A 22,676-nucleotide genomic window follows, 5' to 3' on the forward strand; every position below is an offset into this window, starting at 1 on the left:
GACGGGCGAGCCGATGTTCACGACAGCAAAGCGGTTCACGTTTAACCCTTTTTCATAGCAGTTCCGACCCTTGTAATTTTTAATGTTAGCGTGGTGTTCGAAGAAGCAATTTCGCCAATTCTTGAAATACGCCACGGGATCAGAGAATTATAAACTAACGCCCAGGAGTGGCCGGTTGGGACCTCATAACATAAACAGCATTCCTCTTCAAAATTTTCTGAAGATTTATTTCGCGTTGGCCGAGTTTTATGATTAATTGCGGTTTTGCAGTCTTTTCCTCTTTTGTTTTGTTGCGGATTTAGTCTCCACAAGTCGTTTCATGAGTGGCTGTTATGGAAAACTTGGGCCCCGTTAATATGACATCCGTTAATATGGAGGACCCGAATTATGGACAGTTTTTCTAGGGCTGTAGATTTTTTTAATGTATTTATCTCACGTTAATATAGAAACTCCCTCTCTGAACAATGGAGATGAGATGAATGCACCCAGCCTATTCGGCCCATGTATTTTTGTCTCGTCAATATGGACATTGTTTGAAAAAAGCAGGGGAGTCCGAACGCAATTTAAAGAAGGGTGCGCTGGCCGGGAACCTATGCAAGAGCCGATACGGTCGGATGCCTGAACGAGTCCTGTGGAGTTAGAAAGAACCAAAGCGGACGCGTCGTCGTTTAGGAGGGAAGGGGGACGGGAGGGGGGGGGTGGCAAGAGCGGAAGGGAGGGAAGAGGAGGAGAGAGGTTAGGTGGTTGACAGGGATCGTACACAGAAAACCGAAGGTCAGCTAACTGAGATAGACCCCAAAATGAGGGAACCGGGTGATTTCTGGGTGCCGCGGCAGCGCCGCCACTACAGGCCGCAGTCGGGAAAACAGCAACATGTGGTCGCAATAAATTCTGCTGAAAGTGAACAGAACAGAGGCCGGTAAAAGCGCAAGAAAGAACCAATAAGAAGAAAGACAAGCGCCAAAATTAGGGCTGGGATATGAAGTTTTTCTATCCCAGAACGCAAAGTGTGTTCTATGAAGCCGTTTCGTTCAGGGTAAAGACACACTAACGAAGTAGAGCGACAAAAGAAACGCGCGACCACGCAAACAGGACCGGGCGTCCCGTCCTGGACGCCCTTCCTTCTCATGCTCCTGGTTCTCGTCACTGTTTCGCTGCCGAACTACCACATTTTGCACCACAGCGATCCGCATGTCGGCTTCGCCTTGAGTCAACGATGCGGCCTTGACAAGGTCTGAGCTCTTCGTAGTCGGCTAGCCGTCGTTCTAAACTGTACTTCAGCTTAGTGTTTGTTTCATAGGAATACATACAAACGGCACAGGAAAGGGCTGTTTGATAGCCCTCTGTATAGTAGCCTGCCAACTTCACTCCCTCGCTTCCTTACAAAAACAGTACAAGGCAAGAAATAGAATCAGAAGAACGGAAAGTCAGGCAGTTTACCTAGGGAAAAAGAGTGCAAAGAAGCAGGAGCCTGTAACTCTAAACTTGAGTCTGACTGTGGGAAGTTAACGCAAAAGAATTGAGCTGAACGTAGGCGCGAAGCGAGAAAACAGTGAATACAAGCGGCAAAAGCAATTTCAGTCAATCCAAGCCGTGAAAAACTGGACCCAAGTTCACCTAGGCCTCAGCCTCGTCGGGTCGACGGTATACCATCTATATATACTACCGGACTTAGGTTAATTGCTCAAGGTCGGCATCACAGCGTAAGCCAGAGTCCGCACAGTCGAGCCGGGCATCCTGAATAGCGAAGTAGAATGGGCCTTAGCCAGCCTTGCTAAGAACAAATCTAGCGGAATTGATGGCATTCCAGCTGAGTTGCTTCGAAACCTTAACCATGACGACGCTGTTAAAGTTATGTATTCATTATGTCAGCAAATTTGGACAACCCTGCAGTGGCCACAGGATTGGAGGAGGTCAGTTTACATCCTCATCCCAAAAAAAGGCAGTGCCAAAGATTGTTCCAACTACCGCACGATCGCGCTTATTTCGCATGCTAGCAAGGTGATGTTGAAAATCCTCCATGGTAGGCTGCAGCAGTATGTGGTTCGGGAGCTCCCGGACGTGCAAGCTGGGTGTCGCAAGAGCAGGGGAACTAGACACCAGATCGCCAACCTTCGCTGAATAATGGAAAAAGCAAGACATTTCCAGAAACCCATCTACTTCTGCTTTATTGATTATGCGAAAGCGTTTGACTGCGTAGAAAACAGCAGATTGTGGCAAGCTCTAATTCACCTCATCTGTCTCCTCAGGAACCTGTATGAAGGGCAAGAGGCCACAGTCAGAACTGGGCATGGTCTTACTGATTGGTTTTAGATTAAGAAATTAGTGGGACAAGGCTGCATACTGTCGCCCAGTACAATAAAAAGAAAAAGACCATGGCGTCTTGCCCTATCAAGTCATGGAGCCTCAAGGAACAAGAAGTGGAAACTGTGACAGATTTTCTCTTCTTGGGCTCCAAGATTACCCTGGAAGGAGACTGCAGCCATGAAATTAGGAGACGCCTGCTTCTGGGAAAGAGAGCCATGGCTAGCCTTAGCCGCCTAGTAAAAAGCAGAGACATTACACTACCAACCAAGATCCGTATACCTCTAGCTATGGTCTTTCCAGTTGTGATGTATGGATGCCAGAGTTACAGTGATAGATTATGTTATATATTGTCAAGTGGAAGCATAATGCAAGGCAAAGCAAGATGAGGTAGCTCGAGATGATTTCTTCTAGATACGCTTGCACTGCATGTGTAATTCAACAGTCCAAAATGAGTGGCCAGATTGCACACTGATTCGAGATTGCTGGAAAGCTGTCTAAGCAGTTTCCTAAAATTAAGAGGGTGTTTAAGACTTACCAATGCTTTGTTGAGTCAGTTTCATTGGAACTGTTGCACAAGGAAGAAATATAGACAGTATAGCATGCAATGAATTTTTAACCAATGTATTTATGTACATGCATATGAAAATACATATGTATGAAGGGTAGAAAATACAATAGCTAGCAAGCACTTATTATTAGGATGATTGTTTTGTAGGAGCTCACAGTTAAAAACCGCTAGGAACCAAAGCAAAATGCGAAGTATGAGTGATATTCCGGATAACGTTTCAGGATTGCATATTTTGATTGGTGACAAGTGTAACTCGCCTACTCAATACTCGATGCAACCTTTCGAAAGAGGTAAGTAGCCACTTGCCTATAGAGCTTATTCACGTGACGTCATGTCTGCTTTACTGGCAACCATGGCACACACAGCGTAACATGAGAGAGGGAGAACGAAAGAGAGAGAGGGCCCACGGCGAATCAGAGTACAGTGGTGGTGAAATCCGAGCTCTGGTTGGACGGCGTTCCAAACGGCGTCTCATGTGTCCGACAAATGAGCGGCGCGCAGCAGGGAGGAGGAGGAGGAGTTTCGAACCGTCCAACGCTATGGCGTATCCTCAATACAGGGTTGCCACAACAGCCGCCTGCTAAACCTGATAGTGAATAGGGTCTATACGCGATGTCCACATCCATGTAGGCCACTTTATCACCCGTTATAATGCCCAAGCTAAACCCCCGGATTGTTTATGCAAGATAATTGGCTGCAGATATCCTCAAAAGCAAGTTAGAAGCATTGTGCCACTGCTTCAGAGTGTGAAGTATCCTTTTGGTACGAAGCAGTGCCTCTTTAAAACATTATGCCCATGTATCACTGAGCAAGTAAAGTTAGCATACTCTACACGTGACTAACACGTCATATTTTCACACGAATCCTGCTACTTATGCCAAGCACTACACAACACTTCTTACAGGATGACGGTGCAAAGCAGAATAGGTTATATCATAGCCCTCTTTATACACTCTGTTCCTGTCAACTCCGCGGCCGTCGCCGCCGCTCCTCCTCCGTTGGCAAGTTACGCGGCTGGCTGCCGAGAGATGGCGACAGCGACGTAGGGTCATCCTCGCCAGGTGAATGCCAGGTGCGCCGTATACCAAAGCGGTCTGGATAGCCACTCGCTGCCGCTTTCTCGCTGTTTCGTTGACTGTTTTGCAGTATGCAAGTTCATGCTTCTACTTTTATCTGCCTTCTGGTGCTGCAGGAATGCAGCATTGCACCACCTGGTAAGTGCCAGCTTTACTTTGTTCTTTGGGCGATAGCTGCGAAGTGTTCAGCTGTTTTGAGGCTCGTAATAAATAGTGCAATACCAAACACTGTGTTATTAGGCGCCAATACTGCATTATATTATGTTGTATAGGGTTTTTTGGCGCATAAGCAACTCAGGCTATCATTCGCTAGGAACAAGGTTTGTTTTTGTTATGAGCATTAGGTGGTATATATATATATATATATATATATATATATATATATATATATATATATATATAGAGAGAGAGAGAGAGAGGGGAGTGCAGCGGTGGCGTAGCGGTAGAACATCCGCCTCGCTTGCAAGAGGACCGGTTTTCAAATCCCGGTACCGCGCAATTCTCCACCGGATAAAAAAAAGAACAAACAAAAAATCCGCGTGTCGATGGAATTGCATACACAGGTTTGGGGTGCGACCTGATGGCGGTGAACAACTCCGGCAACGCACTCCCTCACCAGAACAGGTGTTGGCCACCCTGGTGCAGTAATTGGCCACAACCTCCTATCATAAGCTCCATAAAACACTGGCCCTCAGTCACCAGCGGCTGCGGAACAACTGACCATGGCGGCGGTCAGACCTGTGACGCAGCAGGGGATGCTAAGAAAGCCTGGCTCCGCTGGACAGGCCGCCATTGGAAACTGACCCTGGCAACGTTTAATGCTAGAACCCTAGCTAGTGAAGCTAGTTTAGAAGTGCTGGAGAAACTACAGCGCATGAAATGGGATGTCATAGGGCTTAGTGAGGTTAGGAGGCCGAATGAGGCATATACTGTACTGAAGGATGGGCATGTAATGTGTTATCGAGGTTTACCAGAGAGGCGACAACTAGGTGTAGGTTTCCTTGTCAATAAGTATATAGCGGGTAATATAGATGAATTCTATAGTATTAATGAGAGGGTTGCAGGCATCGTAATTAGGCTTAATAAGCGGAATAAACTGCAGGTTGTACAGGCCTACGCACCTACATGTAGTTATGATGACCAGGCAGTTGAAAGCTTCCATGAAGATGTAGAATCGGCAATGCGAAAAGTAAAGACGAAGTATACTGTACTAATGGGCGACTTCAATGCCAGGGTAGGGAAACAACAGGCAAGAGACAAGGCACTAGGTGACTATGGCATTGGTTCTAGGAATATCAGGTGGGAGTTACTAGTTGAGTTTGTAGAGCGCAATAACTTACGAGTCATGAATACCTCCTTCAGCAAACGGAAGAACCGGAAATGGACATGGAAAAGTCCTAACGGAGAGACTAAAAATGAAATCGACTTCATAATGTGTTCAACCCCCGCCATTGTGCAGGATGTAGAGGTAATCGGTAAAGTGCGATGCAGTGACCACAGGATGGTTAGGTCCCGAATTAGCCTAAATATGAAGAAGGAACGCAATAGATTAGTAAGAAAGAAATCCATCAACGAATTAGCGGTGAGGGGGAGGACAGAAGAGTTCAGGATCTCGCTACAGAATCGGTATTCAGCTCTAACTGAGGATGGCGACATTACCCTAGAGGCAAGGAACAATAATTTCAGATATATCATTACTGAGTGCGTGGTAGAAGTAGGCGGTAGGATAGTTAGAGAGGATACCGGCAAGCTGTCTAAGGAGACGAAAGATTTGATTAAGAAACGCCAGAGTATGAAAGCTTCCAATCCAACAGACCAGATCGAATTAGCCGAGATATCAAAGCTAATCAATAAGCACAAGGTGGCCGATATAAGGAAGTATAACATGGAGAAAATTGAGCATGCTGTAAAGAACGGGGGAAGCCTTAAAGCGGTAAAGAAGAAATTGGGCATAGGCAAAAACCAGATATATGCAATAAGGGACAAGGCTGGCAACGTCATCACTAATATGGACAAGATAGTGAAAGTAGCCGAGGAGTTCTGTACAGATCTCTACAGTAGCCAAAGTAGTCAGGACCGTAATGAGATTGGCTTTAGAAAAAAACAGTCAGACGTTCCACCAGTGACGAAGGACGAGGTCAAGAAAGCACTAGAAACTATGAAAAGGGGGACATCAGCTGGAGAGGATCAGATAACTACAGATTTGCTGAAGGACGGGGGGGGGGGATATCGTGCTATAAAACTGGCCACCCTGTATACGCAGTGCCTGGTATCATCGACGGCACCGGAACCATGGAAGAATGCAAGCATTATCCTCATTCACAAGAAAGGGGACTCTAAGAACTTAAAAATTACAGACCAATCAGCTTACTGTCTGTTACGTACAAGGTATTTACTAAGGTAATCGCTAATAGAATCAGGACATCCTTAGACTGCAATCAAGCAAAGGATCAAGCAGGGTTTCGGAAACGGTAATATACTATCGATCATATCCATACCATCAATCAGGTGATAGAAAAATGCTCGGAATATAACCAGCCCTTATAGATAGCATTCATTGATTACGAAAAAGCATTTGCCTCAGTTGAAACCTCGGCGGTGATGCAGGCATTGCGAAATCAGGGGGTAGAAGACCCGTACGTGAAAGTGCTGGAAGATATATATAGTGGCTGCACAGCAACCATAGTTCTGCGTAAAGAAAGTAGCAAAGTTCCCATAAAGAAAGGTGTTAGGCAAGGACACACAATCTCCCCAGTACTATTCACAGCTTGTTTAGAGGAAGTATTCAGAGACTTGGAATGGGAGCAGTTAGGGATAAGGGTAGATGGAGAATACCTCAGTAATCTGCGATTTGCTGATGACATTGCCTTGCTAAGCAACTCGGGGGCTGAACTGCAAATAATGATTGATGACCTAGACAGAAAAAGTAGAAAGGTAGGCTTGAAAATCAATATGCAGAAGACTAAGGTAATGTTCAACAGCCTCGGGAAGGAACAGCAGTTTACATTGGGTAGCGAAATACTGGAAGTAGTAGGCGAATATGTCTACTTAGGAGAGGTAGTAACCGCAGATCCGGACCATGAAAAAGAAATAACAAGAATAATAAGATTGGGATGGTGTGCATTTGGCAAGCACTCGCAGATTATGAATAGCAGCTTACCGGTAACGCTCAAGAGGAAAGTATACAACAGTTGCATCTTGCCTGTACTCACCTATGGGGCTGAAACGTAGAGGCTAACCAAGATAACCAAGAGAGTTCTACTTAAGTTGAGGACAACCCAGAGGGCTATGGAACGAAAAATGGTAGGGGTAACATTAAGAGATAGAAAGCGTGCAGTGTGGGTCTGAGAAATAACTCAAGTTACCGACATTCTAGTGGAAATTAAGAAGAAGAAATGGACATGGGCAGGAGATGTAGTGCGAAGAGAGGATAACCGATGGTCGCTGAGGATAACAAACTGGATTCCAAGGGAAGGAAAGCGTAGCAGGGGGCGGCAGAATGTTAGGTGGCCGGATGAGATTAAGAAGTTCGCAGGGGTCAAGTGGATGCAGCTAGCACAGAACCGGGTTAAGTGGAGAAATATGGGAGAGGCCTTCGCCCTGCAGTGGGTATAATCAGGCTGATGATGATGAGAGAGAGAGAGTTATATTTATATAGCATAAGTAAATAGACGTACTTGGTTGCTAGAGGTTACATACAAGTGAAAAATTGCTTCATACTGTTCCAAGTTTATTTGGACTCGGCGTTTCGGCGGGAGCCCTGCCTTCTCAAGACTGAGGGTGCATGATTCTTGTTTGTCTTATAGTGTTGGCAAGAGGTTATGCAAACAGAATATGGGCACATACAGGTAAACCAGCTGGGCACGCACAACAAACACAGGTGCCGAGAGCAGGCTAGGCCCAAAGGGTCATCCACCCATGGCACCGGCCGCCGGGAGTCATCTGTATACAATACAGGCAGCCGCGGAACAACCTCGGAAAAAAAAAAGACAACACAGGTGGGGGAACGTTAGGAGAGTTTCAAATTGGGCTAGTTGGTGGTTGTTATTCCTGTGCATTGTTGCGCTTACGTAGGAACTGGGACACAATCGGAGACGACACAGAACAGATGTGCGCAAACTATCAACTGCAGGTTTATTTCTGAGTGCATGTATGTATAGGCATTGTCAAAACAAAAAACAAAATTAAAACATAAAACAAAAATTCCGCGATCACATCGTCAAGGCAACATATCTTTTAACGTTCTGTCCAGCATTAAAGAACATGCCTTATCCTTCTGACTTGGCTGCTTGTTATTATATTTCCAAAAATTCTTTTTCTTGATTAGAAAGCTCGATAGAAGGTACGCTTACACATGGCCCTTCTTTTCCTGATTGTATGCAGTATGCTTCCCACAGTTCTCTGATTAGTTTCTCCCTTGAACTGAGCAGTATTGCTGTCTGCCGAAAGTTAGGTGTGCATTCTTTTTGGCATCTGGCGCAGTGAGCTGCCAAATTTCCCGGTGAGTTGACAAGACCGCAGCTGCGCCTATGTTCTCTGAGCCTCTCATTGACGCACCTACCAGTCTGGCCAACATACGTCCGCCCGCATGATAGCGGTATCTTATATACTACACCTTCGCGGCATTCCACGAACTTTGTCTCGTGTTTGACGCTACATGACTCCTCTTTCTCGGCACTGTATTCTTCATTTACTTTCGCGCACATAGCTTTCAATTTTTTGGGTGCGGAAAAAACGACTTTTACGTCGTGTCTTTGTGCAACCTTTTTCAGGTTGTGGGAAAGTGCATGGACGTATGGGATAACCACTGGCCTCTTCTTTTCTTTGACATTGTCTTGGTCCCTTATTCGTACTGGCCTTCTCATTATTTTTTCCGCCACTGAAACGAGCAATGGTGTCGGATAGCCTGCTTTTCTCAGCCGTGTTGCCTGCAAATGGAAGCTTTCTTGCATCTTGTGGCTACATGATTTCTTTATGGCCTGCTCTAAACATGACATGACCATATTTCGTTTGATCAGCTTTGAATGGGCAGAGTCATACGGTAGTAGACCTTTCTCGTTGCGCGTTTTGTACTGCCAGCATAAATGTGGTTCAAGAGTGAGAGCTAGATCAAGGAACTGTAGGTTGTTGTTTGCAGGTACCTCATGAGTAAATGTGAGCCCCTTGTGGGCTCTTTTGAACTGCTCTAAAGTTTGTCCTAATAAGTTGGGCGTGGCTGAGGTTTTATCTGCACAAACCAAAAAGTCGTCCACATAACGGAAGCATTTAGTAACACCAAGCGGTACCAATGTTTTTTCCAGCTCTCTGTCCCCTCTGGCAAGGAAGATGTCACAGAGAACGGGGGCAACAGCAGATCCTATGCAAATTCCGTCATTTTGAGAGAAGACAGCTCCATTAAACTCAACACACAATGATGAAAGGTATGCTTTCAGCAGAGCAAGGAAATCAGTCGTACTAATGCCGCTCTCATTCATAAACTTCACGCAGCCAAATTCTCCAATGCACTCTTCAACGCATTCCAGAACTTGCTCTTGCGGTACACAGTAGAAAAGGTCTGTCACGTCAATGGAGAAACAAGTCACACTGGGTTGACCGTTCAGGTATTCGATGACTTCGTTCGAATTTCTGATGACAAACGGGTCATTCACTGGAAGCTTGTTCAGATGGCACTGGAGGTATACCGCTATGTTCCTTTGCCAGGTGCCCTTATCCTCAACTATAGTTCGGAATGGTGCTCCTGGTTTGTGCGTCTTAATTGAGAAGAATGGTCTCAGAGTAAGTTTCTTGCTGTCCTTTACTGCTTTAGCGAGTTTTTCCAGGCCTGCATTCTCGCATAGCTTTGCGGCTTGGTTGCGGTTTTTTCTTAGGCTTCTCTCGTTGAGATGCTCTTGCCTGGTAAAATTTTTTGAGATTGCATCCAAAGCTTTTGCCTGGTAGTCACCTGCTTCCACTACAGCAAAGCCTCCTGTCTTGTCTGCCATCAAAAGTTTCAGTCCTTTATTACGTAGAAAATCAACCGTTTTCTTCGGAGCTACTCCGGCATCCTTTTTCTTGCTTCTTTCATTTATGCTCAATAACGCCTCTTTGACGCATGCATTCTTGTCTTCTGATTGAGCTCTGTTTGCAATGGAGCGAATCATGCCTAGAACTTCCAATGGCTTGAGGGTTGGCCGAACGGCATATTTGGGTCCCTTATTCAACGTGTCGAGAATCGCGGACGGGATTTCGCATCCCGAGTAGTTGAACGCGTTAGGCGCATCTGGGTCGCGTTTCAGTTTCTTCTTTCTTGGCAGATTTCTAAAAGACCCAGCCCACTTGCGTTCCGCCAACACTTCCGCCGATTCTACAAAGTATTTGACCATGTGCTTACATTGTCTTTCTCCTAGCGCCGAAGAGCAGATCAATCTGATGTGGTCGCGGTAGATCCTGACTTGCCTCCATGTCTCTGATCGCAGTACCTTGCACAGGCGTCGACACGTTGATTCTGTCGGGGCCATCCAGCCAAAGAGAGCGGAAATAACTTCGGTTGTCAATCCATGGGTGACAGCGTAGGTGAGGGTTCTTGTTCGACATCTTGCCTCACTCTTGAACCCCATTTATGCTGGCAGTACAAAACGCGCAACGAGAAAGGTCTACTACCGTATGACTCTGCCCATTCAAAGCTGATCAAACGAAATATGGCCATGTCATGTTTAGAGCAGGCCATAAAGAAATCATGTAGCCACAAGATGCAAGAAAGCTTCCATTTGCAGGCAACACGGCTGAGAAAAGCAGGCTATCCGACACCATTGCTCGTTTCAGTGGCGGAAAAAATAATGAGAAGGCCAGTACGAATAAGGGACCAAGACAATGTCAAAGAAAAGAAGAGGCCAGTGGTTATCCCATACGTCCATGCACTTTCCCACAACCTGAAAAAGGTTGCACAAAGACACGACGTAAAAGTCGTTTTTTCCGCACCCAAAAAATTGAAAGCTATGTGCGCGAAAGTAAATGAAGAATACAGTGCCGAGAAAGAGGAGTCATGTAGCGTCAAACACGAGACAAAGTTCGTGGAATGCCGCGAAGGTGTAGTATATAAGATACCGCTATCATGCGGGCGGACGTATGTTGGCCAGACCGGTAGGTGCGTCAATGAGAGGCTCAGAGAACATAGGCGCAGCTGCGGTCTTGTCAACTCACCGGGAAATTTGGCAGCTCACTGCGCCAGATGCCAAAAAGAATGCACACCTAACTTTCGGCAGACAGCAATACTGCTCAGTTCAAGGGAGAAACTAATCAGAGAACTGTGGGAAGCATACTGCATACAATCAGGAAAAGAAGGGCCATGTGTAAGCGTACCTTCTATCGAGCTTTCTAATCAAGAAAAAGAATTTTTGGAAATATAATAACAAGCAGCCAAGTCAGAAGGATAAGGCATGTTCTTTAATGCTGGACAGAACGTTAAAAGATATGTTGCCTTGACGTTGTGATCGCGGAATTTTTATTTTATGTTTTAATTTTGTTTTTTGTTTTGACAATGCCTATACATACATGCACTCAGAAATAAACCTGCAGTTGATAGTTTGCGCACATCTGTTCTGTGTCGTCTCCGATTGTGTCCCAGTTCCTACGTAAGCGCAACAATGCACAGGAATGGGGGAACGTGTTTGCTGCAGATGGTGAGAAAACGTTTTTCGTTCTCACTAAAAGATGGGAGCGCCAAGCGTGAAGGAGGTTTTTGAGAGAAGTGGTCAACTATCAATGATCAAGGCCTTGGCATTGAGAATTTGTTTTCTTTTTCTCTGCTGCACCTGTTACCCTCCCCACCCTTGCTCCAACCCGCGGCCCGACAGGATGAGAAAAAACACGACAACCAGGTGGACATTGCTGGTTAGAAGAACCTGACATCTACGAGTAAAGCTCGAGCCTGCTTAAGCGGTAAGCAACTCGCGACGAGAGATGAACCTCAAAGAAAGAAAAGAAAAAAATATCTGGAACAGTAGAATGCTGAAATACTTTTATGTTTTCGCTAAAAGGTGTGAGCGCAAGCATGAAGAAGGTTTTTACGAGATGTGGGATGTGGAGGGTATCAAAGAAGGCGGGGGAAAAAAGGGGGGGAGGGGGGAGAAGAAAACAAATACAAAAACCCCGAGGAAAACTGTCCTTAAATGTACCGTACATTAGAGCCGTCCAGAACGACGTAACCAGAGCTTATAAGGACTACAGACCAGGAAAGCAAAACCTTTCCAAAAAGGAACGTGACGCAGTGAAGGCGCATAGCAGACGGAAAGATGTGGTCATCAAACCGGCAGATAAAGGAGGCGGCATATTGGTCACGGACAAGGACAAATATATTGCCGCAAAACCTTCAAAACTGTATTTGTTGTTTTGTAACAGCCGCCGGCATTCAGGCTTATCACTCTGATTCTGGACCGCGTATCAGTTCTGTAATTTTTGTTTCGTTGCGGCATTTATAATCGTTCACGTTAAGAAATGGCCTCCTCGTGAAAAAGAACTTCGCAGCCAACAAGACTGCGCAGCTTCTTGTAGTGCCTAAAAACCTCCTGCAGGAAATTCTGCAGGCGTTGCACGATGAGCCCACAGCAGGCAACCTCGGATTTGCGCGCACGTTGCATCGAATCCAGGACAAGAACTACTGGCCGCGGCTGCCTGCCGAAGTTGCCCACTACGTGAAGACGTGTCGTGAGTGCCAACGACGCAAGACGCCGCCGATCAGACCAGCAGGAGTACTAAACTCAATTCCGCTCCCAATCATACCATTTCAACAAATTGGGATGGATCTCCTTGGCCCCTTTCCATCTTTGTCTATGGGTAACAAGTGGATCATCGTGGCCACTAACTACCTTACCCGTTACGCCGAAGCAAAAGCACTACCCAATGGTACCGCGGCAGAAGTCGCCAAATTTTTTGTCGAACAAATTCTCTTGCAACATGGCGCCCCAGAAGTGCTCATCACGGACAGGGGAACAGCGTTTACGGCAGAGTTGACTCAAGCCATCCTGGAATACGGTCATACAAGCCATCGATGAACAACTGCATACCATCCCCAGACCGATGGCCTTACGGAGCGCCTGAATAAAACGATCGCGGACATGATCGCCATGTACATCGACGCTGAACACAAGACCTGGGACGCAATCTTGCCGTACGTGATCTTCGCGTGCAACACGGCAGTCCAGGAGACGACCACAGCGACCCCGTTTAAGCTTGTGTTCGGCAGGGAGCCCACGACGACGCTCGACGCAATGCTGCCGCACGTAACTAACGAGTACAACCTTGACGTCGCCGCCTACCTGCAGCATTGCAGAGGAAGCCCGACGAGTCGCACGTCTGCGTATTATAGACCAACAGCGCACCGACAGCCGACGATACAACTTACGACGACGATACGCAGAGTACAACCTAGGAGACCAAGTGTGGATTTGGACACCAATTCGCCGTCGCGGACTAAGTGAAAAGTTGTTACGTCGATAATTTGGGCCGCACAAAATCATTCGCCGCGCCGGACCACTGGACTATGAAGTCATTCCTGACGGAACGTCAGCATCACAACGGCGACGCGCATGCCCAGAAATAAGTACATGTTGTACGAATGAAGCCATATTACACGGGTTAAAGAATCTGTGGTGTTTAAACTTTGCAGTGTTTATGTATAAGTTGCTGTGTTTTGGAACATCGAGGCGATGTTTTTTTTTAAGGGGGGAGTAATGCCGCGAAACCATACAAAAAGATTGGTAAAGAGCGGACACTCAAACAGAGCCCAGCGGCCCATTTGACTGTAGTGCACCAAGCGGCCGGTGGCAACTACTTCCGGTCTTGCTGAAAGGCGCGTTATTTGAATGCTAGCATGCGCTGCGCCCTTCCCTGCCCTTTTGGCGCATTATTTTGGTTTTACACGGTCCGCTAGTGTTTCTATTTATGTTCAGCATGCATAACAATAAAAATAGATTCCCTGTTCTCTAAATTGGCCATCAACGCAGCTGCGTCCCAGCCTTTGCAAATCAGTATTGCAGAAAAGACGCCAAGCGCTTTGTGAAATGAACATTTATTTGGCTGCATATAAAACACACAAGAGACGCAACAGATGTAGACGGACGCATTGACAAAACTTGGCACACATAAGGCGATGTGCAAAATACAAATAAAAATACACAAGGCGAGAAACAGCGCTTGGTAGAGACAAAAAATTGCATAACATTTATTTCCAAATTATGGCAAATAATATGTAACAAAACAGGCATTATACATAAACTACACAGTCTCAGTCGCGGCTACCTTAGCAAGGGTAACTTGTATTGTTCAGGGCAGAGAGACGTACTGACGCTTCGGAAAAGGCCCCTCTGTTCACTCGTCGCATCTGCCGCGCGTCTGCTGCAGTCCGTGGGTCCATTCAGTGCTGTTGGAAAAGGAATAAACATGATGCAGAAGGTTGCAATGAAATGTAAGGCCACTGCACCGCGCACACAACTGTGCATGTGGGTGCGTACTGAAGACTTGGTAAGCAGCAGTTGTGGTCCAGAACAGAAAAGCTGTGACTCGTAAAATTGATACAAAAGCTACTGTTGCAACGTAGAGGTCAGGCAATGCAGGCTAACCGAACCTATCTCAAAATGCATTTCTACAGTGAGTGAAATAACAGCTACTAAACTAGCAACATTCTTCAAGAGCACAGAACAGCTGAAGCAATGAAGCTTGCTGCATAATAAAACATTTCTCACTTTAACGTTGTCCCGTTACATGCAACGCGACACCACGCAAAACAAGCCGTTCGCAAAACCGCGGCCGGCGGGCGCGCCATGTTGGCTTGCCCTTCATACGCGACTTTGTGAAGCGCAGACAACCGTGCTGAGCTAGACTGCCCGAAATGCCTCGCAGTTTGACAAGAATGAAACATTTCACACCTTACGGTTGCCCTGTTAAACGCGACACCACGCAAAACTAGCCTTTCGCAAAATCGCCATGTCACGTCACCGCGGCGGAAAGCCCGCCTTGTCATGCCTGTTAGCTTGCCCTTCAAGTGCGACTTTGTGAAGTGCAGTCGCCGCCATACTGAGCTAAACTGCCTGAAATACTGCACAGTTTGACAACAAAGTCAAGAAGGAAACGTTTCTCACTTTACCGTTGCTCTGCTAAATGCGACACTTAGCAAAACTAGCCGTTCGGCAAACTGCGTCAGCAGGGCCGCACCAGCCGGCGAACACGTCATTTTGGCGCAACGGCCTGCCCTGGTCCCTTCACATGCTCCTTTGTCAAGCGTGACGAGCTAAACTGTTCGAATTGAAGCTGTTTCAAGGGAACACAACATATTACACCTTGCGTGGTTGGGAACCGCCAAAGTTACGCCTTAACGAACTGCGCCTGAACAGCCGGCGCGCCTGTTCACGAGCTGCGAAACTTATTGGCACCGGCCGGCATGGCCAGCGTAAACTGCTTGAAATGCAGCGTAGTTAAGCAAAAAACGTTGCTCACGTTGCCGTCGTTCCAAACCGCTGTCGTTCCGCGCAGCAGGCCACAAGAGGTCTGTGCCGCACAAGCGCGGCGAGGCACGAGCACACAACCGCTCCCTTCGACAACTTCTTGTCTTCTAGAGCTCCGGTGGGTTACCGCTGCAGGAAGTGCCGTCGCGCGCGCGTCCAGCATGAGCACGTTGGTTCCGCCATCGATCAATCGCCGGCAGCGCAAAATGTCGCGCGTCATTTCCTGGGGCCAGTTTTCGCCGAGTGACCGCTCTTTACCAATCTCTTTCTCTATGGCGAAACCTTCAAAACTGTATTTGTTGTTTTTTAACAGCCGCCGGCATTCAGGCTTATTACTCTTTTTCTGGACCGCGTATCAGTTCCGTAAACTTTGTTTGTTAATGCTCGATGTCGCGAGTCACACCTTTATAAGTTTCGTTGTAGCGCAAGATGCAACGAGATGTCTCGAAGGTTCCGGCCACTCGGATGTCTTTCCACAATGTTATAGCCCGTGCTGGTAGCTGTTTGCGACGTTATCTAGATTGTTCTGTGCAGCCTCTAAATTAAGCGTTGACGAGTGTTACGGGCATTCTTTGTTCGACGATCGACCAGTACGTTTGTTGCTATCGCCGCCGCCGAGTTGCTTAGTTCTTTTGCGGGCGCAAGTCAGCCCAATAAAGGGTTAATTTCAGTACTATCAAGCCGTTGTCTTCATTTGTGTCAGCGACCCTGATCACCACCACGTGACAATATTGAGGAAGGAATAGACAACTCTCTAACACTAAATTTTATAAACACCTAAAAGCGGACCCCACTCTAAAGCATCAAAACTTCATAGCAGGGACTCTAAATGAGCTCGCAAAAAGTGGGGACATCTGCGATTATGCAAAGCCCTGACCGCCTCACACCCGTCTCCGGGCAGATTCTACATGCTTCCGAAAATTCATTAAAGGGGTAACCCTGGCCGCCATATAGTAAACGGCATTGGCACAATCACAGAACCAATCTCCAGTTACATTGACACATTAATTGGATACATACCTGAAAAACACCCACCCACATACGTGACACAAACCACTTCCTTCGCGAAATAGAAGGTCTAAATATTCTTCAGGGGGCCTTCATTGTAACCTTAGATGTAGTCTCCCTATATACAAATATCCCGCATTCCGACGGAATCAAAGCTCTAATTGAGGCCTATATTCAGAATAGGAAGGAAGGATCCCCACTCCAGAAGTCCCAGAGGTATTGACGAAACTGGTACTCTAATACAACAACTTTGAATTCGACAATGAACGCTGCTTACAAATTAACGACACTGCCATGGGTACAAAAACGGCCCCTACTTATGCTAACATCTTCATGCATAGCATTGAATTTGAATTTTTACTTACTTCCCCAATTAAGCCTATCCTAAACAAACGCTATTTTGATGACATTTTCTTAGTTTGGACTGACACTGAACAATCACTCCTACATTTCATTGAAAACTTCAATCTCTTCCATCCTAGCATATCCTTCAGGCACACATATTCCCAAAACAAAATTAACTTTCAAGACGTTGAAATTGCGGTTCATGAAGGGTCGCTCACCTCTAGCGTATACAGAAAACCCACGGACCGGCAACAATACTTACATTTTCAAAGCTGTCACCCTCATCACTCAAAAATAAGCATTCCATATTCTCAGGCTCATCGATTCAAAAGAATTTGTTCCCAAGATCAGGACTTCGCACGAAACGCAATACGTATGCGGAACGTCCTGACTAAACAACGATACCCGTCAGATATTGTTGACGACGCCTTAAAAAAGGCCTATGAACTCAACCGAGAGGAAATACTGGAGGGACGTCCACGAAAGGAAAACATATATAGTCCGCCGAACAAGCCTGTTACTGCCTACACTAGTAACCCCCCCCCCCCCAACGTGAACAAAATCCTAAAGAAACATTTCAACATTCTAGAACAGAGCGAACGTCTCTCCAATACTATCACGGCTCCTCCCCAGGTTGTCTACAGACAACCGAAAAACATCCGCAACATCCTAGTCCACTCAAAAATAGGTAATAACCCGCGGTTGGGGTGCCGGCCTTGCGGAAAGAGTAGATGCCAGGTGTGCAGGCACATGCAGACATCAAGCTGCGCAACAAGCACAGCGTCAAATTTTAAGTGGAGAATAGATGGTATCTTTGATTGCCATGGCTGAAATGTAATAGATATCCTAGAATGCGTGTATGCAACAAGCAGTATAATGGCCAGACAGCTACCCCTCTACGAATGCAGTTTAATTATCACCGTGCTCATTTCCGCTCTCTGCCCAACCTTCCTATTTCAAAACATATCAACCAGAAACAGCACTCATTCGACTCAGTCAAACTAACAGTACTTCACGGTGGATTCAATAATACATGGGCACGGGAGCAGCGTGAGTCATACTTTATAAGTTTAGGACACTTAATACTGGGGTAAATGAAAACATTGGGGCAATGTCGTCATTACGAGCCCTGCAAGTTTAATACTAAGCACATATATCAATCATTATCCCTTGACAGTTTTCCTCGGTTTTTTCTTTCTTCTCCCCCCTTCCCCCCTCTTTTTTTTCCCGCTTCTTTGATGCCCTCCACATCATACTTCTCGTAAAAACCTTCTTCATGCTTAGCGCTCACACCTTTAAGCGAAAACCTCAAAGTATTTCAGCATTCTACTGTCCCCCATATATTTTTTTTTCTTTACTTTCTTTGAGGTTCATCTCTCGTCGCGAGTTGCTTACCGCTGTAAGCAGGCTCGAACTTTACTCGCAGCTGTCAGGTTCTTCTAACAAGCAATGTCCACATGGTTGTGTTTTTTTTCCTCCTGTCAGCCCGCGGGTCGGAGCAAGGGTGGGAAAGATAACAGGTGCAGCAGAGAAAAAGAAACAATCTTCAAAGCCAAGGCATTGACCATTGATAGTTGACCACTGCTCCCAAAAACCTCCTTCACGCTTTGCACTCCCGTCTTTTAGTGAGAACGAAAACAATTTTCTCACCATCTGCAGCAAACACGTACCCCCACCTGTGTTGTATTTTTTTTCCAAGGTTGTTCCACGGCTGCCTGTATTGTATACAGATGACTCCCGGCGGCCGGTGCCTTGGGTTGATGACCCTTTCGGCCTCGCCTGCTCTCCGCTCCTGTGTGAGTATGTGTGTGTTGTGCATGCCCAGCTGGTTCACCTGTATGTGCCCATATTCTGTTTCTATCAATTCTTGCCAACACTATAAGAACACGACCAAGAATCATGTACCCTCAGTCTTGAGAAAGGCAGGGCTCCTTCCGAAACGTCGACTCCAAATAAACTTGGAAACAGTATGAAGCAATATTTCACTTGTATATATATATATAGTTATTTTTTCCTTAAAGTTCGTTAAGGAGCTTTGCATCCTTTGGAAAATGGATAATATTTTCACCTTCGATAAGTGGATCTTCTCCCAACAGCAGGCTGGGATAGAGAGGGATCTGTTCTGTATAAAAACGCGCAAATATTTTTTTCCTTAACTTCTTTAATTCAGCACACGAAAGTAGGACGTAGTTTATTGTTAGTTCACCTCCGCATCTTTCACAGAGAGGTCTTTCGTCTTTCTTTAGAATGACGCTATGTGTCGAAGGGTGTGTTCGATGCGAAGACGACATAAAATGACTTCGATGAAGCGTTTTTGGTGACTGCATGATTTCCATTCTTCAACGATCGACTTGACAAGGTGCAATTTATTATTTATTTCGTTGTTCCATGAGCTCTGCCATTTTGCTCTCAGGTTCCTCTTTACAACTCTTAGAACATCTTTATGTGGTATGTAGACTGGCTGTATTTTAGTATAACAGGCTGCTGCAGCACATGCATCAGCTCTCATTGCCGCTGACTCCAACCTGGTTTGGTACCCAACAGAGTTTAATTGGATGCCCCTGTGTTTCTGCGGCTATTATATTATGAATGATGTTTCCGATTAAAGGTTCTGTAGCATTTCTAAGGTTTAATGCTGTGATCACGCTGAAAGAATCGGTATGGTAAATCCATGAACAACAAGAGCAGCGATACATCAATAAAATAAAAAAGAAAAGCTCAACAGTCTGGTTATAAGTTGGCTAATAAAAATCCTTTTACATTTATTTATTTAGCCCCAGGGCCCAAGGGCATTACAGAGGAAGTGGGGGTGAACAAAAGAAATTAAGGCACCCTATACAGCAAAAAAATAACACAAAACTAAATGGTCATTATACAATAAATGATAACGACTGCGCAACAAGATATAAAAATACAAAATCAACAGCAACTCAGCCAAGCATAGATGTTTAACAAGAAAAAGCACCGAAAAACGGCAGCAAGAGTATGTTAAACACTGGAGAAAAAAGGTTAGTAACAGCTGTACGAAAAGAAACGGCATCTGTAATTTCGGCAATGGCACAAGGAAGGCGATTCTAACTGTTAGAAGTGTCTGGAATGAAGGAGTGATGTCAGTATTTGGTGCGACATAATGGAATTGCTACTTTGTGACCGTGATCAATGCGTGAAGTGTAGGACGGTTGCGTTAGAAGTTTCTGTCTGAGATATGTATTATAGGAAAAAATCTGAAACAAAAATCTGAAACAACAAAACAAAACAAAAAATCTGAAAAAATGAAACAAACTTAGCCGAAATACTTTTCTGCGTTCTGTTAGAAGAGGCAATGACAGTGAAGATTTCATGACAGTCACGCTAGAAGTGCGATAATAGTTAGACAATAAAAAGGGATATGCGCGATTCTGCACACTATCTAGTTCACTAATGAGTGAAACGACGCTTGGGTCCCAGACAGAGGCTGCGTACTCCAGTTTTGGACCAACCAATTTTTGTATAGGAGAAGTTTTAGTCCGCTAGGACAAAATGAAAAGTTTCATCTGAAGTTGCCAAGAGTTGTGTTAGCATTATTAACTACGTGATAAACATGCCATTTCCATGATAAGTTATTAATTATGTGAACACCTAAATATTTGTATGAAGAGAGAGATTCAAGAGGAGCAGTGCTGAGGTAGTACGAAGGGGCTGATGTGCTAACGCGAGTGGCACGCATATGTTTACACATGTTTGTGTTAAGCTTCATATTCCAGGGCTGACACCATTCAGAAATTCTGTTAATATCGGATTGTAATATAGAGACATCATGACCATTGGTAATTTTAAGATAGATAACACAATCATCCGCAAAGACACAAATTGATGAAGTAAGGTTTACCGGAAAGTCATTTTTGTATGAGGAAAAGCAGGGGTCCCAAGGCTGAACATTGCGGCACACCGGAATCAACTGGGGAAAACTTAGAGTCAGTATTATTTGCTGTAAATAACCGACATTGATTAGCAAGAAAAGTGTGAACCCATGAAAGCATCTAAGTTCAATCTGCTTAGTTTAAAAAGAAGTAATTCATGGGAGACTTTATCAGAAGCTTTACAAAAGTCCCGGCATATGCAGTCTGCCAATGAACCATCGTCAACAATGCAATGGAGGTCATGAGTGAAACATAAAATCTGGGTCTCACAGGAGAATGTTTTTCGAAAACCATACTGAAAATTACTGAAAAAAGAATCAGTTTCAAAAAATGCAGCATGATGAGAGAAGATGACCTATTCCATGATCTTGCACGGTATGCAGGAGAGCGATACGGGATGATGGTTTTTAGGACAGTGTTTATTGCCAGACTTATGCAGAGGAATTACTTTTCCAACCTTCCAGTCATCGGGTACGCAGCCTGTAACAAGCGATTGCTCAAAAGGTTTAGACAGGACATTGAACGAGTGTGTCTTTGTATTTAACAAAAATTTCAAATTTATTTCGTCCTTTTATATGTTGTATGCCCACCATTATTCCTGTACATCCAGCATGTATGATCCGGATACAAGTGTACGTCAATGTCGAGGAACCTGACAGTGGAGGTCTCCTGCATTTCATGCGTAAATTCTAAGCCTGCGAGCACCGTTCTAAATTGCAGTAATACAGGACCAATATCAAGCGACTTCATCGCACGGTAGGGCAAACAAAGTAGAAAGTCATCCACAAACCGGAAACATTCTACAAACCCAAAGGCCTCTAGCTCATTTCTCAGCGTATGGTCGCCTTTCGCCATGTACAGATTAGAAATCAAAGGCGCTATGTCTGAGTCTATGCAGATCCTGTCTCGTTGGCCGTACACTATGCCATCATGCTCGACAAACAACGAAATCATGTACAAAGGCAGTAATTCCAAAAATCCACACTGCTTCATCAAATTTATAACCCCATATTCGTCTATGCGCTACTACACTGCTGTGAGTGCGGCTTTCTGCGGAATGTTATAATACATTTCTTTAACGTCGATGGATAGGCATCCTGCAGGCTCATTTTGCTTGAAAAAATGCAATAATTTCCTCCAATCCTGGCACCATGAACGGGTCATTGATGGAGAGCGCGGATAGGTGTGCCTGAAGATACTTGGCTAATGCCTTTGCCATGTGCTCCGGTCCTCGACGATCATTCGCAACGGCGACTCTTCCTTGTGAGTCTTCACGGCAAAGAATGGTCTCAGTGAAAGCTCACTACTTCCGTTCACCTCAATCTTTAGCTTATCAAGACCCATACGTGCACGACTCTTCGCCAACCCCCAAGCGTATCTGGTTGAGGTGCTCCACACAGAGGTCCGTTGCCTCGAAGTTACTGTAGATGGCTTCTAGAGCTTTCCAGTCATAGTCATCCTTCTTCATGACCACGAATCTTGCTGTCTTGTCTGATAGCAGCAGTGTAAGGTTCCTCTGATTCAAGGAAGACACCGTTTTTCCCTCGGCACACCCTCTATTCTTTGATGTTTAGTGTTTCAGGATGCACTGCAGTCCTTCAGACACATGAGAGTCCTTCTGGTTAGCTGGCGCCCGTTCCACGACGACTGCGTGCACCATGATGATCAGCTGCAAAGGCTTCATGGGCTGCTGCGATGCGAACATAGAGTCTTTTTCCAGAGTCACTGTCACTATGCCTGGTAGCTGGCAGTCTGAAAGGTTGACCCAAACGAATCATTGCCGTTTCGTTTTATGTCTGCGTGGTAGCTTTCCTAGGGCTATTTCCATGGTTGCTCTCCACTTTGCTCGGCCAAGTTCAGGAACTACCTTGTCATGAGATGGGATAGGATGATCAAATCGGAGAGCAATAATGGAATATAGCTCTAGGAAATACTACCACACAAGAGACAAGGAAACGGCAATGATGCGTTTGGGTCAAACTTTCGGACTGCCAGC

This window comes from Amblyomma maculatum, chromosome 3 (genome assembly GCF_055883805.1).
Source record: "Amblyomma maculatum isolate TAMU_Amacu chromosome 3, ASM5588380v1, whole genome shotgun sequence".
NCBI classification, from domain to species: Eukaryota; Metazoa; Arthropoda; class Arachnida; order Ixodida; family Ixodidae; genus Amblyomma; species Amblyomma maculatum.